Genomic DNA, 23,930 nt, shown 5'->3' with positions numbered 1-23,930 from the left:
AGTATTTATAAAAAAAAAAAAAAAAAAAAAAAAAAAAAACAGTCGAGACTGACAAGATGCAACTAAAGACAGCAATTTATTTATTTTATTTTATTTTATTTTTTTGGCTAGATGGGCGAAGCAAGAATGCTTTTCATATTTATCTGTAGAGGAAAATGTAAGGATAGGGTAACAGCAATAGCCGAGCCTCAGTTACCCATTTTAGTCGCTTCGTACGACATGCATGAGCTGGTATATAAGTAAAGCCCTTTCTAAAAATTAAGACGATCCCCGGATCACTCCTCGCGAGTGGCCGAAAGATCGTCCATCTCAGCGTTGGTTCCACTCAGTGACAGGCCTCCCTCCCCCTCCCCCACCACCGAGCAGAACTGCTCACATTCCAGGGAAAAGCATCCACGGACAAGGCCCCTCACGGGCCACGCCAAGAGCACCCTTCCCAGAGACTCAAAATGCTCTCTCAGGGTAAACCCCCCGAAATCTAAGCCTCACTCACCGGGAGCAAAATTCCGGAAGAAACCTAAAAGAGAGAAACTCTGCGTCCCATTTTAGTCGCCTCTTACGACATGCATGGGTTACAGTAGCGATTTTTAAGTAAAGCCATGTTTAAAAATTAGAACGATCCCTAGACCACTCCACAGGGGCCGAAATATCGTCCAATTCAGCGCTCGCCCACTCAGTGACAGGCTCACCCTTCCACCGAGCAGAACCGCTCATATTCCAGTGAACGGCGCCCACACGAGCCACTCCGGAAAACACCCTTCCCAGAGACTAAAAATGCTCTCTCAGGGCAAACCCCCCTCCGAAAACTAAGCTTCCCCTCACCGGGAGCAAAATTCCGGAAGAAACGTAAGCAAAATTCTGCGTCCATTTTAGTCGCCTCTTACGACATGGATGGGTTACAGTAGCACTATTCTTATCTCGGCCACCACACGGGGAGCAATTTAGTTCAATATATATATATATATATATTATACTTATATTCTTAAAGTTCTTAAAAGAACTGGGAGATGGACTGAGTCCTTGACTCTTTATCCCATCATCTGAATAAAGAAAATCTGTGTGGATGGGGTGTTATGAGCTAAAAGCTCTAGTCATGGCTGGGTAACGGCAATAGCAGAGCCCCAGTTAAAACTTCATTGGCTTCAGCATTGCCATTCGTTACCCTGGAAGGCCTAAAAAGAACTTTTTGTGTATATCTATTTATCCCTCATTATACTTATATAGTCCTTATAAGGACTGGCTTAAAGGGGCGAAGCAAGAATGCTTTTCATCTTCCCCGTTATCTGTAGAGGACAGTGTAAGGATAAGGTGTTATTGAGCTATTAAAGCTCTGATCGTGGCAGGAGGGTAACAGCAATAGCCGAGGCTCAGTTAGAGTTTCATGGGCTGCAGCATTGCCATCCATTACCCTCCAAGGGTGTTAATCACCGCATCTCACCTCGTCATTATACAATTGACAATTATGACTTAAGGGGTGAAGCGAAAAGCTTTTCATATTTTCCGTTGTCTGTCACGGTCACAGTGAGGGAAAATATTATGAGCAGTTTGCTCGCCCAGAATGGGCATGGAGATTATACATCAATGAAGGAAGGTAAAATGGCTTTTGGTCTTTTGTATTTGAATGTATCCATAGGCTCATAGGCTAGAGTTTGCTGAACTAGATCACTGGGATGAGTGGACGTCTTTAGGAAGAACTTTGCAGCTAAAGCTTGCAGGAAGGAGAAGATATAAGGAACATTTGTATCTCGGTGAAGTTGATGATTTCTGATGAACCATGGGACGTTTAGGATCATTCTCAAGCATTTGTTCTGAACCCGTTGCAATTTGATAATATTTGTAATGGAAGTGTGGCTCCATGCTGGAGAAGCATAAGTAACTATAGGACGAATCGTCAGCTGGTATAAAAGCAGTTTGATTCTGATGTTTAGCTTGCTGCTTCTGTTTATTAGGGGTAGATCTGAGCGATGGCTTTAGATGCCTTTGTACATGTAGCCGTGATGTGTTGGTTAAAAGTTAACTTTTTGTCGAGGACGATATCTAAGTAATTTGTTTCCGTCTGCCAGGGAATTTTGGTGTTGAATAATAAGATGTCTCCTACAGAAGATATCGACCTTTTTTGTGAAGAGAATAGCTGATCTTTTTAGGGGATTTACTTGCAGTCTCCATTTGGAGAACCATCTTGCTAATTTTAGAAGGTTTTCTTGAAGTTTTCTAGTAACGAAATGTGGTCGAGGAGATTTGACTAATAATGCTATGTCATCTGCATTCAGGGCCATGATGGATGTCATTGGGTTGTGCGGGATATCAGACATGTATACAGAGAATAGCAATGGAGCCAGTAGTAATCCCTGTGGCACTCCAGCCAAGATGGGTCGCTGAGATGAGGTAGTGCCGTTAATCTTGACATGCATGGTCCTGTTTTTCAGATATGAACTAACTAAATGTGTTAATTTCATTGAGTACCAGCTGAGATAAATTTATGTAGCAATCCAAAGTGCCATATTTTGTCAAATACTTTGGATAGGTCAAGGAAAACAGCTCCCGTATATTGACTTCAGTTGTAGCTGGTTCTGCGGATTTGGTGGGTAGTACTATGGCATTGCCTTACTGCTCTTTAGGAAGGATATCTAGTTCATTTATTGAAGCTTGAAGACGTGCGAGGATGACCTTCTCCGCAATCTTGCCTAGGTTGGAGATGAGACTGATTGGACGATAATTTTGAAGCAGGTGAGGATCCTTGCCTGGCTTATGTATAGGAATTACATTGGCCAGTTTCCAGGTAGAAGGAAAATAGTGAAAACTTAGGATTGCATTTATAATTATGGTCAGGTGCACTACTGCTTTTCGGACAGAAGTTTGATCACCCGATTAGTAATGCCGTCTGGCCCAGGAGCTTTTTTGTTCTTTAATTTTTTTTAATAATGTCATATATCTCAGCAGGTGATATTGGTGCAATATGGTCAGTGCTGGTGTCAGGAAGTTTGAGTGAGTATCTGACTTCTGTGAATCTTATATATGTGGTCAAAGTCAAGGTTTTCATACGAAGGCCTGCATTGCTCCTCCAAATTGTTTGCTATAATTTCTGCTTTGTCTACATCTGTGTGAGCAAGGCCCTGGTCAGAGAATATTGGGGGAAGGGATCTTTCTGATATTTTTCAGTAGTCCCCAGATGGAGTAATCACTAGGTGAAAAATGGAGCTAACTTTTCTTCCCATACTTGGTCTCTATGAGCTTTGAGTGCATCTCTTACTGCCCCATTTAATCTGTTTAGAGCTATTTTATCTTGTGGTGCACATGTGTTACGAAATCTTTTCCTAGCTCTGTTTTTGTCTCTGATCAAGTTCATGATGTCTTCAGGCAAACGATCTGGCTTGCGGGCAGATTTTTAGGAGGTAGCTACCATTATAGCAGAATTAATTTGTTGTGAGAGATTTGTAACTGCTTTCTACTTCTTCTTTTGTGCGTATGTGAGGAACAGGTCCAATATACTCCTTGAGAGCTGTTGACAGTCTTTCCCATGTTATGTAGGAGTCAGAAGGAGGAGACAGGTATTCTTGTTTTCCCAGCTGTAGTAGAATTGGGTTGTGATCGGATGATAGTTCATCCATACATATAACTTGTATTGAAGTTTGATCTCCTGCAGGATAGCTATATCCAGGATGTCAGCAGTGCCAAACGTACTGAGATGAGTTGGTTCGGTGAGGCCTGCCACAACAGCATTGCTTGATCCTAAGTAATTATAAAGGATGCAACCATTCTTGTTGGTGGTTGTGCAATTCCACGCAGGGTGCTTGGAGTTCAGATCCCCGGCTATAATGGTGGGCTCTTTGACGCATAAGATGGGATTTAGGTTAGAGTGTAGTAGAGATTTTGGGAGAGGGTTGTAAACTGAGTAGATTTTCAATCTGCCAGCGGAGCTGATGACTACTTCCACGCCTGTGATCTGAAGGTTAGTGGTTGAAGGGTTGCTCACAGAGTGGTGCTTAATGTAATTTTTAATGAAGATGGCAGTGCCGCCGCCTCTGTAGAGTAATCTATCATTTCTGTATAGGCGATAACCCCTTATTTTAGGATTTTCTGAGGGTCTTAAATGAGTTTCACTGATTAATATAACATCTGGTTGATACCTATATGTGAAATCTCGGATTTCCAGAATTTTGTTTTTGAGGCAATTTGCATTCCAAGCAACGATCTGAAGAGATGCTGGAATGAGTTTGTTGCTATTCATTTATGAGAGCTGTGAGGATGACCTGCGTTTCACGAAGTGGAGGTTGCAGTAGGGTTTGACAGGCTGAAATCTCGTAGCATGTTTGCTAGTGAGGCCGTAATAACAGCTGTTAGATTTTTAGGTGCTCTTGGTTGATTTTGTTCTGGTGTATTTACTTTTTCTTTTTTATGGTGTATACGAATTCTTAGTTTTTTTTATGAATAAAAGTAAAACAAGAGAATTCATTGCGAATTTTCATTAATTAAAAAAGTAAAAAAAAAAAAACATTTTAAAGTAAATCTTACTGTAATTCCAATCAACAGCGGAATAGAATTTGTGACTCAGTACAGACAGATTCGAAAACTATATCTTACAAGTAATAATCGCAATTGATCATTTATATGAGGACTGTCCACTGCACTGCCCCGGGGCCGCATGCGGCCCGCCTGTGGGTTCTGATTTTCACGAGCGAAAAAATAAAACAACAATTTGAATCGAATGCGCATTAGATATTTGAATTCTCTTACTAATCGATAATCTGGATGTTGGCAATTTTATTTGGTGTTTTTACATCACCACTGATGTAAAAACACCAAATAAAATTTTAAAAAAAAATTCCTTTTTTTTTTTTTTAAATGCGGCCCTCGGATTACCTAAGGTTGGACAGCCCTGATTTATATCATACATACGAATGTATTCATTTTGTACACATGAAATTAATTCTGTTTAAAAAAAAAGAAACGGCGGAGATTTGAGATACTTTCAAAAATGAACCTGTAGAACGAATTGAGGGCGAGTGGCTTTCTTAGAGACACCACAATAATAACAACGAACGGAACAAGGCAATAAAGAGGTCCGATTAGCAATGGCTTCGTATAAAATAAACTGTACGCTCAGCCTTGTAAAATCGGGTAATTTCTCCATTACACCAAAAAGAGTTTGCAAACTTTTTAGTTGACTCCGAATCGACCACATGACCATGAAACTACCAACTACTCGAGAACTGTGCATAAACCCATTCGCGCATTAAGGGTGTGCGTGCGTGCGTGCATGTGTACGCCTATACTTGGCTTATTTGTCTTATTTTTGAGTCCATCGACTCGCGTAAAGATTCGGTTTCTTGAATCCACTGTGTCCTAACTCGCCGTAGCCGGCTCCAAGCGTGACCAGACCCTTTCCGATTATAAATTAGCGGAATGGATCTTCTGTCAATAAGAAATGACACAGCTATTCATTCCACTATGATCTTTAAGACTCCCACTTGTCGATAACTTAATCTATCTGTTTGCTTAAAGAGATATCGTAGTTTACCAGACAACAGTGAAGACATTTTTTACAAAGACCTGTTTTTTATACTAAGATTCATACGCCAGCAAGACGAAATGAACTCTAAAATAAACACGAGGTCTCTTCTCTATGTCGCAATGCTGTAACAAAACCATTTTCACTCCCTGCCCATTTCCTTTTTTTTTTAAATTCCAGTATATTTTTTCCTGAATAAAAATTAGATTTTTAAGTTCACGCATCCAATTCTTTAAAATTTAGCTGTATTCCAACATATATATATATATTGGAATATATATATATTTTAGTAATATATATTACAAGGTTCCTTATAAGGACTGGCTTAAAGGGGCGAAGCAAGAATGCTTTTCCCCGTTATCTGTAGAGGACAGTGTGTGGATAAGGTGTTATTGATTGAGCAATTAAAGCTCTGATCATGGCAGGAGGGTAACAGCAATAGCCGAGCCTCAGTTAGAACTTCATTGGCTATGCATTGCCATTCATTACCCTCCAAGGGGTATTGGATTGAATGAATCAATCACCGACTATGTAAGTAAAGGTGAAATCTCAAAAATACGGACGATCTCTAGGCCACTCCATAGTGGGCGAAAGACCGTCCTAATCTCAGCGTTGGTTCCACTCAGTGACGGGCTCCCCGACCACTGGGCAGAACCGCTCATATTCCGAGGAAAATAATTCACCGGCAAGCACCCCTCAGCGGGCCGTGCCGGAGAACACCTTCCCCGGAGACTCAATTGCTCCCTTAGGGCAAAACCTAAGAGAGCGAACTCATTAACCCAGGATAACAGCAACAGCCGAACCTCAGTTAAGCTTCATTGGTTCAGCATTGCCATCCGTTACCCTATATGGGCATCTCATATAAAATCAATCACCGACTATGTAAGTAAAGGTGAAATCTCAAAAATACGGACGATCCCTAGGCCACTCCATAGTGGGCGAAAGACCGTCCTAATCTCAGCGTTGGTTCCACTCAGTGACGGGCTCCCCGACCATTTTAGTAATACGGAGCCTTATCATCTTTACCTATAGAAGTTGCAACAAGGTGTTTTTATTTTTAATAAAAATCTCTGGAGGAGATATAGATGTAATAAATTTTTTAACTTGGGAATATTGTATATTAGGATAACCAAGTAATTTTATAAACTTGGTTATTTTAACTCCTAATTCCAAGTATGCAAACAAATAAGTTTGCGCCTGAAACAAAGTTCAAGTCTAAAGATGGTACAACACCAGGGCAACTCGTAAAAGTGGGTAAAGCTCTGATCACTATTCTTAGTATTTTCCCATAATATATATCAGTGAGTACAGGAGGGAAAAAGTATACAAAACACAAAAAAACAGAATAGCAAATCAACGCTATCTGACCGTATCTTAGACGGAATTAAAGTTAAGTACCTTCACATATTAATCCGTGGTCGTCTTCCTTTTACCCTTCCAACAAAGATTTTTACTAGACCCATTCTTCTTCTTGTTATGACTCATTTCCATCGCATGTGTCGTTCGACCGGAGAATTACTGGCATTCAGCCATTGTTATGGTAAACTATATGTCTTATCAGATAGCATTAGATGTTGGCTATCAGCTTAACCGAGTGACATTGCGGCATTTAAAACAAATATCCAAACTCTCCGACAAATAGAATTAGCCGCCATTACAACAGCTCTGTTTAATCAGTTTTTTTTTTTTCGGTCAACTCGTGATCTAAGAGGATCTAGCGCGATTAAAGGAGGGGGATCCGATTCGAATCAAAGACTAGCTAAGTTTTCTGTTCAGCTAAAATCACTTTCTTTTCAGAAAAAATAGACACACCATCATCAATTTTCTTACAACTCACGTAATTCTTATGAAAAATGAAAGAAAAATAACACTGAATATTAAAATTAATGTTTAGGAGCTTAGCCCTCGCAACTCTATCGGCGTTCACCTTATCTGTCTGTCCGTCCATAGGTGTGACACAATTCGGTAACCGATTGACCGATTTTGATGAACTTTAATATTTAATACTTCAAGGAAACTGTCATGAAATTTAATTCATCAAAATCCAACCATAATAACTACTAATTTATATAATTGCTAAAATACCTTTCTCATCGCACCCACGCACAGTAGGGTTACTCTTGGGTGCACGTGATTTCAAGTACGCGCAGCGAACTCCATCGTGTTTTTCCTCTTATCGCATTAATCAGTTTTGACTTTTATTGATTAAGCGTCAAATTCATATCTGAGCACATGTTAGTTTAGACCAACACGCAGATTCCAGCATTTTCTTTTAAATATTAACAAGTATCAAGAGATCTCCGATTATAGTGAAGTGTTGTGTTTTTTTTGAAGCATTCTTGGTTATTGATGTTTAAGCATGACATTTTTAAAAGCTAAGAAATTATGCTCCAAGGAATAATGACTTTGAACTTTCTATTTGGGGGTGGAAAGGGGGGGAAATATAATGTGTAGAGTTCAGTTCCTTCAGAGCAGAATACTGTGTCCCCCCCCGCGTCTTTCTCCATTATTGACGTAATACTTCCAATGCAAAAGATGCACTTTTCCCACAAGAAAAATCCCATCAGTTTCATGTACCGTTTGAGGTGAAGACAGACTGTCTGTCTCTCTCTCTCTCTCTCTCTCACACACACCTGTAGTAATAATGTACACATACTTTTGTATTAATAGTGCACATGTAGAGTAAGATCAACCGATTTCCCTGGGTTTGGACAGCCCGTTAGGAGAATTTGCTATCGGTGTTATTCGGCGCGTCCTCCCTACCACCCTTCACACGAGTTGTCACAGGAAATTTGGGGTTGCCTGTTTACATCAGCGTATCTTTGCTGCGATTATATCTTTGTCGCGGACAGCGTTGGTCAACAGTGTTCCTCCCTCCTCTTCTGTTCCCTCCCTCTCTCCTCTCCGTATTTGCCGCTTTAAGGAAGCAGGGAAGTAAGCACAACCAGCAGGGGTGGACAACGCCTGTAGTCGAAGTGCCGTGTGCCACCTGTTGCAGACCCTCTTTCAAGTACTTTCCGGACTTCCTTATGCTGCCTCCAAAATTGATTCATTAGTCACGCCTGGGCAAATTTGAAACCAGATTGAATATACATTGGAGGAAAGATGCGGAGGGTTGGAAGATCTAATTACTGAACGCATATCATATTCTATTTTACTTAACGCGACCCCACAAGGGGCTCCACGGATATGACTAAAAAGTATTCACTTGTGTTCTATGGCTACACTTAACATCTGGACCACGTCTTACTTCTACTGCTGCGTGTGTTGAAGGAGAAATTTAGGAAAGAGGAAGGCAGGCAAAGCCGACCCACTTCGCCAATGGAACAAAGGAAACATCCTAGTTGAAAACCCTTTTACATCGCTACGTATTATATTATATTATATACTTGATTACGCAGCACGTCAGGCTAAGTTAATATTTAAATTTAAACATATTATATTATATTATATACTTGATTACGCAGCACGTTAGACTAAGTAATATTTAAATTTAAACATACGCTTAATAATGGCAAATACTTGTTGGATTTCTGCTGAGGACATGGACTAGTTATTACTAACACAATATTCCAACATAAAAATGTGCACAAATTCACATGGAGAGAAAAGGCAAGGAATAAGAAAAGTCTCATTGACTATGTTATTGTTGATAGTGATGTTTTTTCCCTGGTGCAGGACACCAGAGTGTACAGAGGATTTGAAATCGAAAGTGATCACCATTTAGTCTTGAGCAGGATAAAATTGAATTTCATATTGAAAAGAATAACATGTAAGAAAGTTTTAAAGTGAATAAACGTTGAGCAGCTCTCAGATGTGAACTGGAGACCAAAATACACAAATATTATTCAAGAAAAAATGAAAGAGTTTGAAAACAGGAATCGAACCTTGGAGAATCAGTGGCAAGCCTTGAAGAAAACCCTGATTGACTCAGCTAGAGAGGCATGTGGTGAAGTTGTCTGCAAGGACAGAAAAATTAGAACTCCATGGTGGACACAGGAAATTAAAGAGGCAGTGAAGGAAAAGAAGAAAGCATATCAAACGTTCCTGGCAAATAAGTCAGCTTGTGCTCTTAGAGAATATAGAGACAAATGTAAGAAAGCTAAACAGTGTGTAAAACTGGCTAAACAAAAGTCATGGGAAGACTTTGGCAAGAACATAGAAAATAAACATCAAGAAGGTGGTAAGATATTCTGGAGGTTGTTGAAGAAGCTTAGGAATGGAGGAAAGAGTGTTGTAAAAGGAGTTAGATATGATAAAGGTGACATGAAAACAGGAGAAAAAGATATCCTTGACCTATGGAGTAATTACTTCGAAAAATTGCTAAATGAAACAAGCAATGATGACAGCACAGTGGTAAAAAACACTGACCAGGCATGCAGTCAGGAATACATATCCATACTTGAAGTAGAAAAAGCCATCAAAAGCCTGAAATGTGGAAAGGTAGCAGGAGCGGATGATATTCAACCAGAAATGCTCAAGTAGTGGTCGTACAGTGTTTGCTCTGCATAGTTGATAATACTGGAGTCTTAACGTTTAGCAGACTGATTTGGAGGAAAAATTGTAGATACGAAATTAGTAATTATGTAAATTTTTCATGTAGTACTAGCATATCCTGTACATTCCTTGAGCTATATATATATATATATATATATATAAACCTCATAAAGGGGCGAAGCAAGAATGCTTTTCATCTTCCCCGTTACCTGTAGAGGACAGTGTAGGGATAAGGTGTTATTGAGCTATTAAAGCTCTGATCATGGCAGGAGAATAACAGCAAAACGCCGAGCCTCAGTTAGAACTTCATTGGCTACAGCATTGCCATCCATTACCCTCCAAGGTTATTGGATTCAAACCCTTTCAACTCTGTATATAAAGTTCTTAAAAGAACTGGGCGATGGACTGAGTCCTTGACTCTTTATCCCGTCATCTGAATGAAGAAAATCTGTGTGGATGGAGTGTTATTGAGCTAATTGAGCTAAAAAGCTCAAGTCATGTCTGGGTAACGGCAATAGCCAAGCCTCAGTTAAACCTTCATTGGCTACAGCATTGCCGTTTGTTACCCTGGAAGTCCTAAAAAGGACTTTGTGATCATTCTCATACCCCTCCCATCCTCTGTATGTATGTATGTATATAAAATTTCTGCTGTAATTTAATTATAATATTGCGATATTAATTATTTAAATGTGTATAATTTATTTTTATAACTAAATAAAAAGTAAGGTATTTTATTAATAATATTTAAGTATTTCAAATTAAAATATAGCTTACATTATTAATTCATAAAAAATTTTAAAAAATACATGAAAATATTTAGTAAAAATCTGAAAAAAATAACATGCGACGTTACGGTTGGTTTTTAACAACTGCCAAACAAATAGAAATTTATGTATTGTACTGTACCATGGTATTATATCTTAGAATTTTATTATTTAACTGTTGAAAACTTAATGCAATAAACAACTGGTTATTTTGATTATGTTTGTAACGCAAAAAAAATCTGAGACGAACTCTACACAATTGAATGATGGTGCATTATTGGCTTCAAATGCCTGTTTCTAAATCATATAATTACAGCATGCAGATCATAACTATTAATTGAATAATTAGGGATTTGACATACAAGAGAGGAATATGCATTTACCCATCGAGATTGAGTCTCCCAAGCACACATGCACCAACAAGAATCTTGTACGTGAACTTACGACCCTTTCTCTCACATTAAATACCGGAATTAATTATGAAAAGCTACACGGGAACAAAAAAGAAAGAAGAGCAAAGCAAGGGTGAAGGACTATATAAGCATGCGGAGTTAACTGCTAACCCCCAAATACCTGCATCGTAATAACATTGGCTTTTTTTTTCCCCCTAACTACGATGGCAAATACACATTACTTTTATTACCATAAAGTCTCAGATAATAGAGCCTGTCATTTGTCATCGGTTGTGTCGCGTAGGGGCCCATTACTCAAGATGACATTGTAGAACGGTATGCTCGGCTGCCTGCTGGCGAGTCCCCTAATAACAGGTGTGCTCTGGTGGCTCCCATCTTCCCCTTACCGAAAAATACATTAACAAATTTTGGAGAGCTGCTATGACCGGGCCTCGTTGCACGCAAACGTCTTCAGCAACCGACAGGATTGTGTACTATCATTATTTCCGAGAAAGCTTTGTGATTAGTTGAAAAGGTCGCAGTAACAACTTACCAGCCGATGCGGCAAAGAGTGTTTTGTAGCATACTAAACAAAGCTCAGGGTTATTAAAAGGTCTCATGAGCCGTTGACGTGGTCGCGTTTCGTGGAAATCTGTTTTTATACACTTTTCGTCCATTTTGCCACCACTTTTTTTTTCTTTCTTTCTCTCCCCATTTTGGTTCTTACCGTTTGTTCCGTAATGGCGTTGTGCCGACGTAATTCCGTACATTGTTAGCGGAGAATTCCCTTGCCTTTTTTTTTTTTTTTTTTTTTTCGCAAATGGAAATCACCTCACTTTTACGTAATAATAATAATTTCCAGCGAATGTGCACTTGTCACTTTAGTCCAACACCTCCGTTTCGTAGAAATCTATGGAAAGGCCAAAATAATAACTAACTACGTACTTCCTGTTGGATTTTTAGAGGAGAAATGAGATGATACAAAGCTTCACCAGGTGTCATTGTAATCTGTGTAAAAACCTGTTATTTATTTTCACTTGTGCGATCTGTTTTAATGTACTCGGAGATTTCAATTGAATGGGCTATGATTCATAGATATGGAAAAAGGTTGAAAAATTATAAATAAATAAAAATAAGACAACGGCTGCTACATAAGTATTGAACTTGTAGCATGCTAGGCTCGGATAAAAATAAAGTAAATTTTGGTTCTGACCAGCGAAATCTGGGACCTTCGAGTTGGAAAGATTCTTGGATTTTCCTGTAGGCACTAACGAAAAGATGATTCTGAGTATGACTACGATCTATCTATCCATCCCTTTGAGTGTGCATGCTGTCACATGTGTATGTATGCGTGTGTGTGTGTGATAGAGAGAGAGAGAGAGACGTGCAAAAATTACCGATTCGAATTTGAACGAATTCATGTATTTATTAAAGTGTCCCTGGTCTTTGCAGTAATCACATGTTTCAGATTAAGTTGAAGCAGCGATAGGAATGTCCAAATGGACACCTGTGAGAGAAATAGACGGAATGCGACATATTAACGTTAAGTTAATATGTCACAATTTTTCATAGCGTAATTGTCGCCCATTAATCAATAGGATGTTCCTGCCATCAATTTCTATTCCACTTGGCCAACTTTCACGGCTTTCAACCATCATTAAAGTGCATGCTGGGAGACAGCAGCGCCTCGAGCGAGTAGAGGGAAAAACTGTGATAAATACAAGTACAGTATCAATGCGATTTGTCCCTCCCATTGGTAGACCGTCAGTGAGTTCACATTACGTGAGGGAGATTAAGTTTCTCCCCCCCCCCCACTTCACACCAACTGTTGTCTCTTTGTGTGTGTGTTTTCTACTTGGATTACTCAACTTCCTTCGCGAACTTCCTTCCTCTTATACACGAAGGTAAATCCACAAAAAACTAAAGTTAATTTAGTTTCTTTTTTATTAAATCTAGAAAAGCTCAAATAGTTAGTGTTGATGTCAACACGGTCCTCTTGTTTTTCTAAGCACTATTTTTAATCCCATCTGAGAACCTTTATCTGTTCATCGATCCTATGGAACCTGCTATTGTCATAGAAAAACGGTAATATGATGTCGTACTTGTCAGTCCTTAAAGAAAACGGGAAATTATTTTATTATATAGAGTATACTGCCTTGATAATGATGGATGCACAGTCATACTGATGCACAAAAGAAAGGCGACAAAGTTGGTGGTTGTGCTAAAGAGAATTCAATTTCCCTCATATTACCGGCAACACGATTAAGGCTCATGACGTGTAACCTAGTCAGAGAACACACACGTGATTAACGGATATCTTTGGTTGCTTTGACGTAATTAATAAACAATCAACCAAGCTTTAACGGAAAGATAATATTAAACGCATTAATCTGATTTAATTCGGGTTTCATTAATGAAAAACTGGAGAAATACCGAAGTTTTGAGCACGATCTCTTACAAAGGAAGTGGATAAACGATTTGGACCAATATGGACGAATAGTGTTGGTTCAAATCCACCTCCTTTGTAATAGATCGTATTGAGTTTAAGTCTGTTTAAAACCGAGGACTGCTTGGCGCACACTGTCCACTTATTGTCCTCCTTCTGCAACTGGATCGCCAGTTTCTTATCTGGTCGTACCAATGCCGGAATTCCCCAGAACTCTGTACTCATTTCCTACACTCTTCCTCCTGTATGATAATAAGGTTTTCTCCCTCACCACAAACTCTATCCACTGGTGATCGAATACATTCGAAGTTTCAACATCTTCCATAGCCAATGCCTTAAATGCTAAATTCCTTACCATTCTCCAGTAGATGATGTTTGACAACCTTGTGAACTTCAATGCCATCGTGTTTGGAGATCTGAATATTATGAATAAAAGGAAACGCGAGGTTCGATCTTTCTTCAATTCAGATATTTTGATAACATTCAGATCTCCAAACACGACCAGAATTCTCTTCCAGAGTTGCCTTGTACTTCTGGCACAAATGCATTACTTCCATGGCAGTAATGGCAGAAATGGTCCTTCTGTCTTCCGTTGAAGACAGAAGGACCATTACTGGCCTGTACGATTCCTAACATTATTAATCTCAAATTCACCCAAGCACTTCTCACATCTAAGCATGTGAAAAACCTCCCTAAGAATGCTTGATGCTGTAGAGAAAAGGGCAGGCCTTCCCGTTTAATAGATGACCTCTCTCTCTTCCTGACAGGTCTCATACGGAGGTGGCAGCGTTTTTTCACCCCAAAAACTCAGGTTTATTCTTTCACAAAAACAATAATTACACTGCCTTGTAAGCGTTAGTTGCTTCTTCCTTAATTCAAAACAACTCTCTCTCTCTCACACACACACACACACACACACACACACACACACACACACACACACACACACACACACACACACACACACACACACACACACACACACACACACACACACACACAGCAAATCACTTTTCACTTGACTTTCTGCCTTGCACCTTTTCTAATTCTTCCACGAGGCCGTTCCACTGACCGGGCTTCGTCTTTCCTTCACTTTTAACAAAAAAGTGATCATAGCTCGCTAATTAATATCCGTCCGCAGTCGTGCCGAGACTTTTCGGCGGCAAAGATTATGTAAAAGATGGTGCTTCTTTGGTAAGTTATTTTTTTCTTCCCACACTAACGCCTATGTTCTCCCCTCTCGAATCAATTTCTTTTTATTGATATTTAGAGGATTAAAAAAAAAAAAAAAACACTTATAAAAAGTATAAGTGATTATCGGAGTTCCTACTATCATCTCACTGCTTGCCCCTCTAAAAACGATGCCCGAGGCAATCGCCTTGTGGTGGCACCTATCTGACCAGCCTCGTTCACAGTCTAAGAAGCGACTTCTTCTCCTCCACTTCATCCACTTTTATTCTTTAGTTAACACACGGGTTAACCTAAAGTATTTCTGCACGTTGTTGTTTGTAGGATACATAAATAGAAAAGTCTGCGTGATTATTCTCGCCATTTGTGTGACTCGGCCTAGTAAGATTTTGTTCCTGTTTTGTGTCTGCATCTTAGTTCAAATATTATTCCTGAATGTGTATTGTCCATCCATGACGGTATTTTGAGGTGGTTGGAATCACAGTTGAGTTTCCCGACTACTTACACTGCAAGAAATTTTCCACAACCGTCTTATATTTCCACAAACCACGTGGATCATGTTAATATGGCTGTTTGTGGGGATGAAAATCCTGAGATTCATTGATGAAATGTCCCCGTCGTTTCTATCCACTTTCTGGCAAAAAGCTCGTCTAAAGGTTCCTAGGATTCTACGAGATTCGAATTCCGGTCTTTGCACTACGACGACGACGGGGGGGGGGGGGGGGTCAGAATATTAAATTATGTTACTGTTCATAGACAATGAAAAAAATGTAGCAGAATGGTGAACTCCGAAGTAAGATATTCTATAAAGAGAAGAGACATTTGTAATGAGAAGTTCACGTCATACAATTCTTATTTCAATTCCATAGTTAAATGTTTTGAATGAGGTTGCAAAACTCAAAATTCATAGACTAATGCAATTGTTCCTCTCATCAAATTGTCTCACATACTTTGTAAGAGACCGAATACAAATATTGCAATGCGCTAAGCTTATTTTCTATTTAATACCACTGCTGCCATCTACGGGCCACACGCACACTCAGGTTATCATCCTTTCCTTCAATAATCATTTTTCATGATTTTTTGGTAGGTTCGTCGTGATTTTGCATTTTCAGTCCTTCTGTTTCAAGTCAGTAATTTCGTTCTTCCAAAATGATTTTCGATTTCTATTAGAATTTGTATTCAAAAGTTCTTCCGAGTGTATTTAGCTCGGTTTCTGTTTAAATTTCAGCTGGTGTCATATTTAGTGACAATACTACGAATGTTTTGCAATTGTTCTACAAATGCGTGTGACTGTTTGTGTTTTAACGTTCATGTGATTTCGATGTTACGTAGTTTAAGCGCAGCTTCGGTTTCCTTTTGTAGCAAAGAAGTCGTAGGATTAATCAAGGATTGTGTGTTGAAAAGATGTCACAAGTTAAATTTGCGCCTTGGGAGGATCTTCCACTCGCTTCTGATGGTCCACTTTGATTTTACAAAGGTCACGGTGACATTGTAAACTATCGTGGGGAAAAGTCAACAATACGGACAAAAATATATCAACAGTAATTCGGAATTTTGAAACATGGATTCCTCTAGAAACATTAATTTACGACATCGGAGCGTGTTTAGCCTAAGGTAAGAATCGTGGTGTCGCAGTATGAGTTATTATATGCTCCCATTTCATAAATAAGGCTTTTCTGGATGCATTGTCCTTAGGAAACTCTTAGCGATAATTGTGTTAGATCTGTGAGCGTGCTATAGTAATCCTGCAAACTTCTTATCAAGGACTTCTAGTTAATATACTTGATAATCATCCTGTTGTTAAGTACTTTAAAATTAACGGCCTGATAACAAAGATTTACGAAACTATTTTAAATTATATTGAAAAAACAGTTCACAAATATAATTTAGTGTTTCACCATCGTAGCAAATATGGCAGAGTTTATGTACAGTATAAAGAGTGCTTGTATTAATTTTAATTACAAAATCAGTTGCTGTTATTAGCCGAGTGGTTAACGTACTCGCTCTCGAACGAGGAAGCTGTGAACATGTTTGGGGATGTCTTTAGATGGGAGATGAATTTCGTCATTTGATTCCAGATCCTCCTTCTCCTTTTATCGGAAGCCTCAAACACTTTAAGAAATTCCATGTTTGGTGTCTAGAGTAGGATTTTCGGATTGTGTAAAAAAATCCTAAAAATACAAAAAACAACAACAACAACAACAAATTATAAAAATTAACATCCTTTGCCCGCACACAGTACTAATGTATTATAGGTTGACAATTTTTCATGTGTGGAAGACAAAAAAATAAAATAAAAATAAATAAAGGGGGAAGGCGTTCGAATCCGGTCTAGGTAAGAATAGAAGGTGAGTTAATTAGGAAGGCTCCTCCCATTTGTGATAATGAGTTAAGTATTTTGGTCCGTTCTCAGTAGAACAGGACTACCGTCCAAAGAGACCGCACTGATCTGGCCCTCATCTGACGTTCCATTTCATGTTGAGAGTTCTCTTGGGTTCAGATCAGGATGCTGTGAAAGTAGTTCAAGGGTTGTTCAAGACCGTTTGATTTAAACCATGTTACAATAGTAACCTGCGGTATGGCATGAGTTTGGTAAAACTTCGAAGTACTACATCATCCAGAAGCATTGCATATCCATTGGATCTTTCTTCCAGATACTTTCATCAAAGATCCGAGTCCATACCAGGGATAAACAGCTCCCGACCATTACACTTCCGCCACCAAACTTCATAGTTGGGACGATACCCTCGGGAGTAAGGCGTTTCCAGGCATCCGACACACCCACACACGCCCATCTGATTGGGAAAAAGGTGATTGTAGCGGGGGTCATCGCTCCACCCAGATTTTTAAATGATATCAAGAGAATCGAGGGTATTTGGAGAAGATCCACTAAGTGCATTGGAAGGACTGCATTGTTCCTGTCGTTATGACAGGTTGGTTAAGTGCGTCAGTTGTCAAAATTGTCTTACAGAAGAAGAAGAGACAGAAGGGAAGTTAAGTTAGTTCGTGTGATAGATGAGAAAGATGGCAGAATTGATTCGTAGTTGACTCTACGACTGGACATAATAAATAATTAGTGAAAGAGTTAGAACAAAGCGAATGAATGTATTTCTTTATTTTTATGGTTAAGGGTAAAGGTTATTAAATGGCACACAGCAACACTGCCTTTGCAAAGAATTTATTTAAACATTAAGAAAGAATTAGATAGTTGGTGATATGACTGGAGGATATGTTCATTAAAATTTGTATATGATGATTGCGATGATCTAATTCACCACAGTTAAACATGTCGGCATCGTTGCGTATTTCTGTATAAATATGCATGTAGCAAATTAGCTGATGCCATTGCCATCTTAATTCATCTAGGATGAACTAAGATGTATTTAAAGTCTAAATACTTATTGCAACAACCCGAACAACCACAGTTCCTTTTCTTAGTTCAATGATAAGCTAGCTATTTATACAAAATTGCATCAAAACATCAGCTTGATACGTCTATAATAACAATATCTGGACATCCAAGGAAGATCTAGAAGTAAATGACAGACAACGATCTATTTTTGTCTTCAATATAGCTTCGTTAATTACACTTATTCAAGGGAATTTAAAATTTGTAAAACTATAATCTAGAACTCCCTATAAATTACTAATTTCACTTCTGTCCTAAAAAAACATAATTGCACATCATAATAAACCTGACACAATAAGACATTACATTTTTGCATCATATTTCAAGTACTAATTACTTTCTTTTAGTTTTCTATAGAGCACACTTATTTTCTATTACGCGCTGAAGAAAAAAGAAATGTATAATTATCGACAATATTAAACTTTTATTTAGCGAAAGTAAATAACATATTTGCCGTTTATATATGTTTTTATAATTTTTTTTTTTTTTTTGCAATTTGTAAAGAATTTACTTAATAGTTGAAAGAGCAGACGATAACTCAATTGCATAATTACAACTAATTGTCGTCTGACAATTATAATGTACTGTCTATTCTGATACGGTAGTTAGTTTTTGTTATTATTATTCGAGTTTGTTTTCGTATTTTTCAATTGCGCATTTCTTAAAACTTATTTATTTATTTATTTTTTTTTTTAGCGCAATCTTTAATTATTACTTAACTGAAGTAGGTTCTGCAATATATAGTGGTTTAATCTTAAACAAAAACAAACGATCAAAGCTGTAATTCTGCTATAAATAATCTGTCATCTTTACAATTCGTCAAAAGCCTGCTGGGCTCACAATGGTCTCATTAGATATGCGATTGTTTGCCGATTTCTTTCATTTGTTATAATGTCATAATGGATCGTTTACCGAGCTTGCTATTCTTGCTAAACCGGGTACAAAAACAATTTTTCAGTCTGCTACGTGCTATGCGATGAGTTGATTATGTTTGGCTTATATACTTCGTGTATTTACTTGGTTCTCATCCTGCCATCTACCGGTCACGTACAAAAACTCTAAGAAAGAACAATCATAGAGTAATTAAAAATGATGTGGGGACATTCAACCAAGAGAGAATTTAAAACGAAACTCGTTAACTATTATTTGTAGATTGTTTGGAGTTCAAAAACTTCATAATTCATCTTCCCCACCACCATATTATACCCTATATATATTTTATTTTTTTATTTTTTACAGAAGGAAATGTGTATAATTTGTTTGCTAAATACATGGGGTCGAATCTTGGAATCAGAGATTATTATTGTAAAAATGATTTGCAGTTCTATGCATTTTATTTATTTAGCTATTTTTTAATTTATTTTTAGGTATTCTATTTTTCTGGAGTAAGTTTAATTTATGATATCACTTTTATTTTATTTATTTATTTTTTTTGCTTCATCATTATTCACATACAGTTTTTAAGAAGATAAAAATTTAAAAAAAATTTTTCTTTTATTTTATGATATTATGTACGCTGTCTATTATCTCGCATCAACAGCATATTTTTAGTTGTTTAATTGTTATCCGAAATGTGTTTCATTTGCGTTGCCAGAGTGTGTCTTCAGATGGGAATTTAATTGAAGGTTCTTGTTGAAACCGAAATGGGTATGCGCTGTTTCTGCTGATTCTTTAAAAAGCCTATCAATATAATGTTGCAGTGTGGCTATCAGCGCATAATGGTAAAAAAAAAAAAATAAAAAAAAAAAAAGTCAGCTTGAAAAGGTAGAACGTTAAACCACTAGAAAACAGAAATTGCGTAGATTCGATACAACTCTATCTTCCTGTTTTGTACCAGAAATGACTTTTTGAAAAAGACAGAGAAGAGCAAATGAAATAGGTGATGCTAACCCTAATTGTGATATACGTGTTGTGACGGCCAGTAAATCTGATACTATTAAAGTAGAAGAAACAAGCAGTTCAAAGAAAAAATACAGTAGGAAATATAACAGTTCATATTTGGAATTCGGGTTTACTTGGTGTGGAGATGAAAGTGAACAGAAACCTCAGTGTGTTTTTGTTATGAAGTGTTGTCTAACTAGTGCATGAAACCTGCGAAACTCCGACGACATTTAGAAACTAAACACTGTGATGTGAAAAATAAGCCAATTGAATTTTTTTTCAGCGACGCTTAGGGACATTAAATCATGGGAAAGATATAGTTTCGGCCATGGGTTCCATTAATAGCAAGGCACTGGAAGCATCCTATCTCTTAAGTTTGCGCATAGCGAAAACAGGGAAAGCTCATTCTATCGGGGAAATTTGCTACTTCCAGCTTTAAAAGATGTGGTAAAAACTATGTTTGGCAACAAGTTACTAAAAGATGTTGATTTGAAATCTGAGGACGCATTTCTGAGGAAATGCTCTTTCAAATGACACGGTCGGTCGCAGAATTAATGATATGGCAGGTGCCGTAGAATCTCAGTTAATAGAAAGAGTTAAAGAAGAGCCCTCGTTATGCGTTAAAAATAGACAAGATGTTACAAATGATGCGCAGTTAATATGCTACTTAATATATGCACATAATAACAACATTCATGACGATATTCTGTTTTGTAGAACTTGGCTATCCCGAACCAACTGGAGGAGAAAGATTTCACACTCTCAATAATTACATAACACACAAAGGGATCCAGTGGGGAAAATGTGTAGGTTTCTGTTCGGATGGAGATCGCTCCCTTACAGGCAGGCATAGTGGGGTTGTTTCTATGGTCCAGATATGAATTGGGTACCATACATGGGGAAGCGTTAGCCTCCAGAGGAATGCCACCAGAATTTAAAACTGTGTTATACAACGCTGTAATGCTAGTTAATTTTATTAAAGCTCGACCGTTAAATAACAGGTTCTTTTCAGTATTCTGCGATGAAATGGGCAGTGAATATATCCAACTTTTGCTTCATTCTGAAATTCGCTGGCTTTCCAGGGTCAAAGTACTAACAAGGCTATTTCAATTAAGGTACGAAGTTTTATTGTTTGCAAATGAATAATTCTGATTTTGCGTCACTCCTTGTTGACGAAGTATGGTTATCAACACTATCCTATCTTTTAGACATTTTTTCGAAAATAAATGAACTAAATTTCTCCCTTCAGGGAAATTCTTTAACTGTTCATGATGCTTACGACAAAATAAAGGCATTCGAGAAAAAACTGGTGTTATGGATAAGTTGTGTAAAAGACAGACAGTTTGCACCTTTTCCAATATTGGAATCCTTTTTAGTGAAAGTGATCTTTTTGTTGATTCTGAGTTTCTGGAAAGAAACTCAGAATCAACAAAAACTCTGAAACAGAATTTTGAAATATATTTTCCGAATAACTTTTATAAGAAATTTCTATGGACTTAAAATTCAATTCCGTGATCTTGGTTTGGCTCGATTCTGAATCTCACCTTCAGTGAGAAGTGAATTTCTCAAATTATCTGAAGAAGTATTGAAACCCATCATGCAGTTTTCTACAACCCATCTTTGTGAAAAAGGATTTTCATCGTGCCTTCAAATAAAAATAAAATACAGAAATAGTCTTCGTGTGTGTGTGTGTGTGTGTGTGTGTGTGTGTGTGTGTGTGTGTGTGTGTGTGTGTGTGTGTGTGTGTGTGTGTGTGTGTGTGTGTGCGTGCCTATCTTCAACTGAAGTTGACCAATATTGAGCCAGATATCCATCAACTCTGCAAGGGCCGAGAAGCTCATCCATCTCATTAAAAGTAAGTAGGAACATAATTATATCATATTATTTATTTGTTTAATAAAAAATAAAACTTTGTTCAATGATGATACACTTTTAATTTTACTTCCAATTTAATTAATTATGTTTCCATGTGTATTCAAAACATGCTTTTAGATTTATTATGTTATAAATGGCACAGTTTTTATTTTTCCCAAATGCTGGTAATCCCCACATAGGTTTTTTATTTTTAGTTTTAAATGACATAATTTAGTGGTCCGTAGAATTATATTAGGCATTTTACGGGTCCTTGGGCTTAGAAAGGTTGAGAAACGCTGATCTATACTATTAATTTGATTAATTCTTGCAATCAGCTAATATTATTTTATTATTCATTTTATTAATGATCTGTTATTATTGCTTTCAAAGAAATATGAAAAAATAAAAAAACGATGTATTTAAAATAAAAGGTTACGTCATGCAGAAAGTAAGGGATCCTAAGACTATCTTAGACTGCAAACGAAGATTGGAATCTATAGCGAGGAAATATTTCCAGACTATTACACCTCCGATGCCAACTGTACTATCGGGATGATGCAACAAGATGGTCTCCCAAGCATCCGCCACATCCACACTAACCCATCCGATCAGAAAAGGGGATAACTTAATTATATATAATTACAATTATCAGATAAATTATATAATATAATTATCATGTAAATATATAATTAATGAAAAGAAATATCAGACATGTGCTGAAATATAACATCAATCTGGTTTTTCATTAATATTCGATTCGGACAGATAAATGTTTGAGAACGCTCGACGTAAACTGTCACGTGCCACGCGAAAAATGCAAGAGTAGTTCACCGTTACCATGGAAACAGTGAAATAGCGTCACTTCCGCTTTTGTCAAGTAAACAAGTAAAAGAATTATTCTATTAAGCATAAAGAGATAAAAATCGTCCGACAAAGGAGTAAGAACTGTCTTGAAATTATTCTAAGCATTTTTTTTAGTTAAATTAAATTTTAAAAAAATCTAACCATGTAAAGAGCGGCTGAAGCTTTACAATATACGAAGCGGTTGAAAGCTTCGTGTATCTTATTATTTAAAAGGAAGCAGATTATGAGGTTTGGTAAATTGTTACCGATCCTGGAAGTTTAATTTTGGAAGAAATTATTATTATTATTATTATTAGTAGTAGTAGTAGTAGTAGTAGTAGTGCTAATTAATGCAAAACGGATACAAACAATAATAATAATAACAATAAAATACGCACTTTTAGCAATAGCGGAAACCGCCACAAGAGGGCGTACTGTGCAACATTTTAGCATGAAGTTAGGAGATTCAGGATTGTATTTTTTTTTTAATTGAAATAAATTGTAACAAAGAAATTGCAACTTCTTTAAATAAGTTTAAATATTACTTATATTTAGACACATTTATAGAATTGAGTTAGCACTTATTAGATTCGTGTTATTATTCCCCCCTCCCCGTAAGCATGGAATAATTCCACTGTGAGTGGATGAATTGTAACGAAATTGGATATTTAGGATCTTTTCTAAAATTCATGTCCTCTTAATTTTTTTGGGGTTTAAATTTGATTCAGTGTTATCTTACAAACGACAATAAATTCTGTCTCAGTGATTAAGAGATTATTCAAGATAATTTCGGTGCTCAATACAAATCCAATTGGCTTTTACACATTTTGCGAAACTCGCCTGTAAAAACCACTCTAAATACATTGCTGAGGAAAAAGGATGACACTGCACAAGAACAGTTTATGAAATGTAACTTATTATTATTACTGTTGTCAATCATTTGCTTACTAGTTTTGAACTCTCTGATGATGTGTGCGACCCCAAACTCGTTGAAATATCATTCTCCAAATTTCTTAATGCTTCTATCATGGAATGACCTCATATATGATGCAAATAATCGTCAAGTATTTTCACACGTCTGTTTTAGCAGAATGACAGGATATTCGCTCTTCGGTTCGAAAAATCGAGGTTCGAATCCCGTATC

Source organism: Typopeltis vanoorti, chromosome 12, assembly GCF_054136105.1.
Source record: "Typopeltis vanoorti isolate ZY-2024b chromosome 12, IOZ_Tvanoo_1.0, whole genome shotgun sequence".
Lineage (NCBI taxonomy): Eukaryota > Metazoa > Arthropoda > Arachnida > Uropygi > Thelyphonidae > Typopeltis > Typopeltis vanoorti.
Note: the sequence above shows the minus strand (reverse complement) of the source record.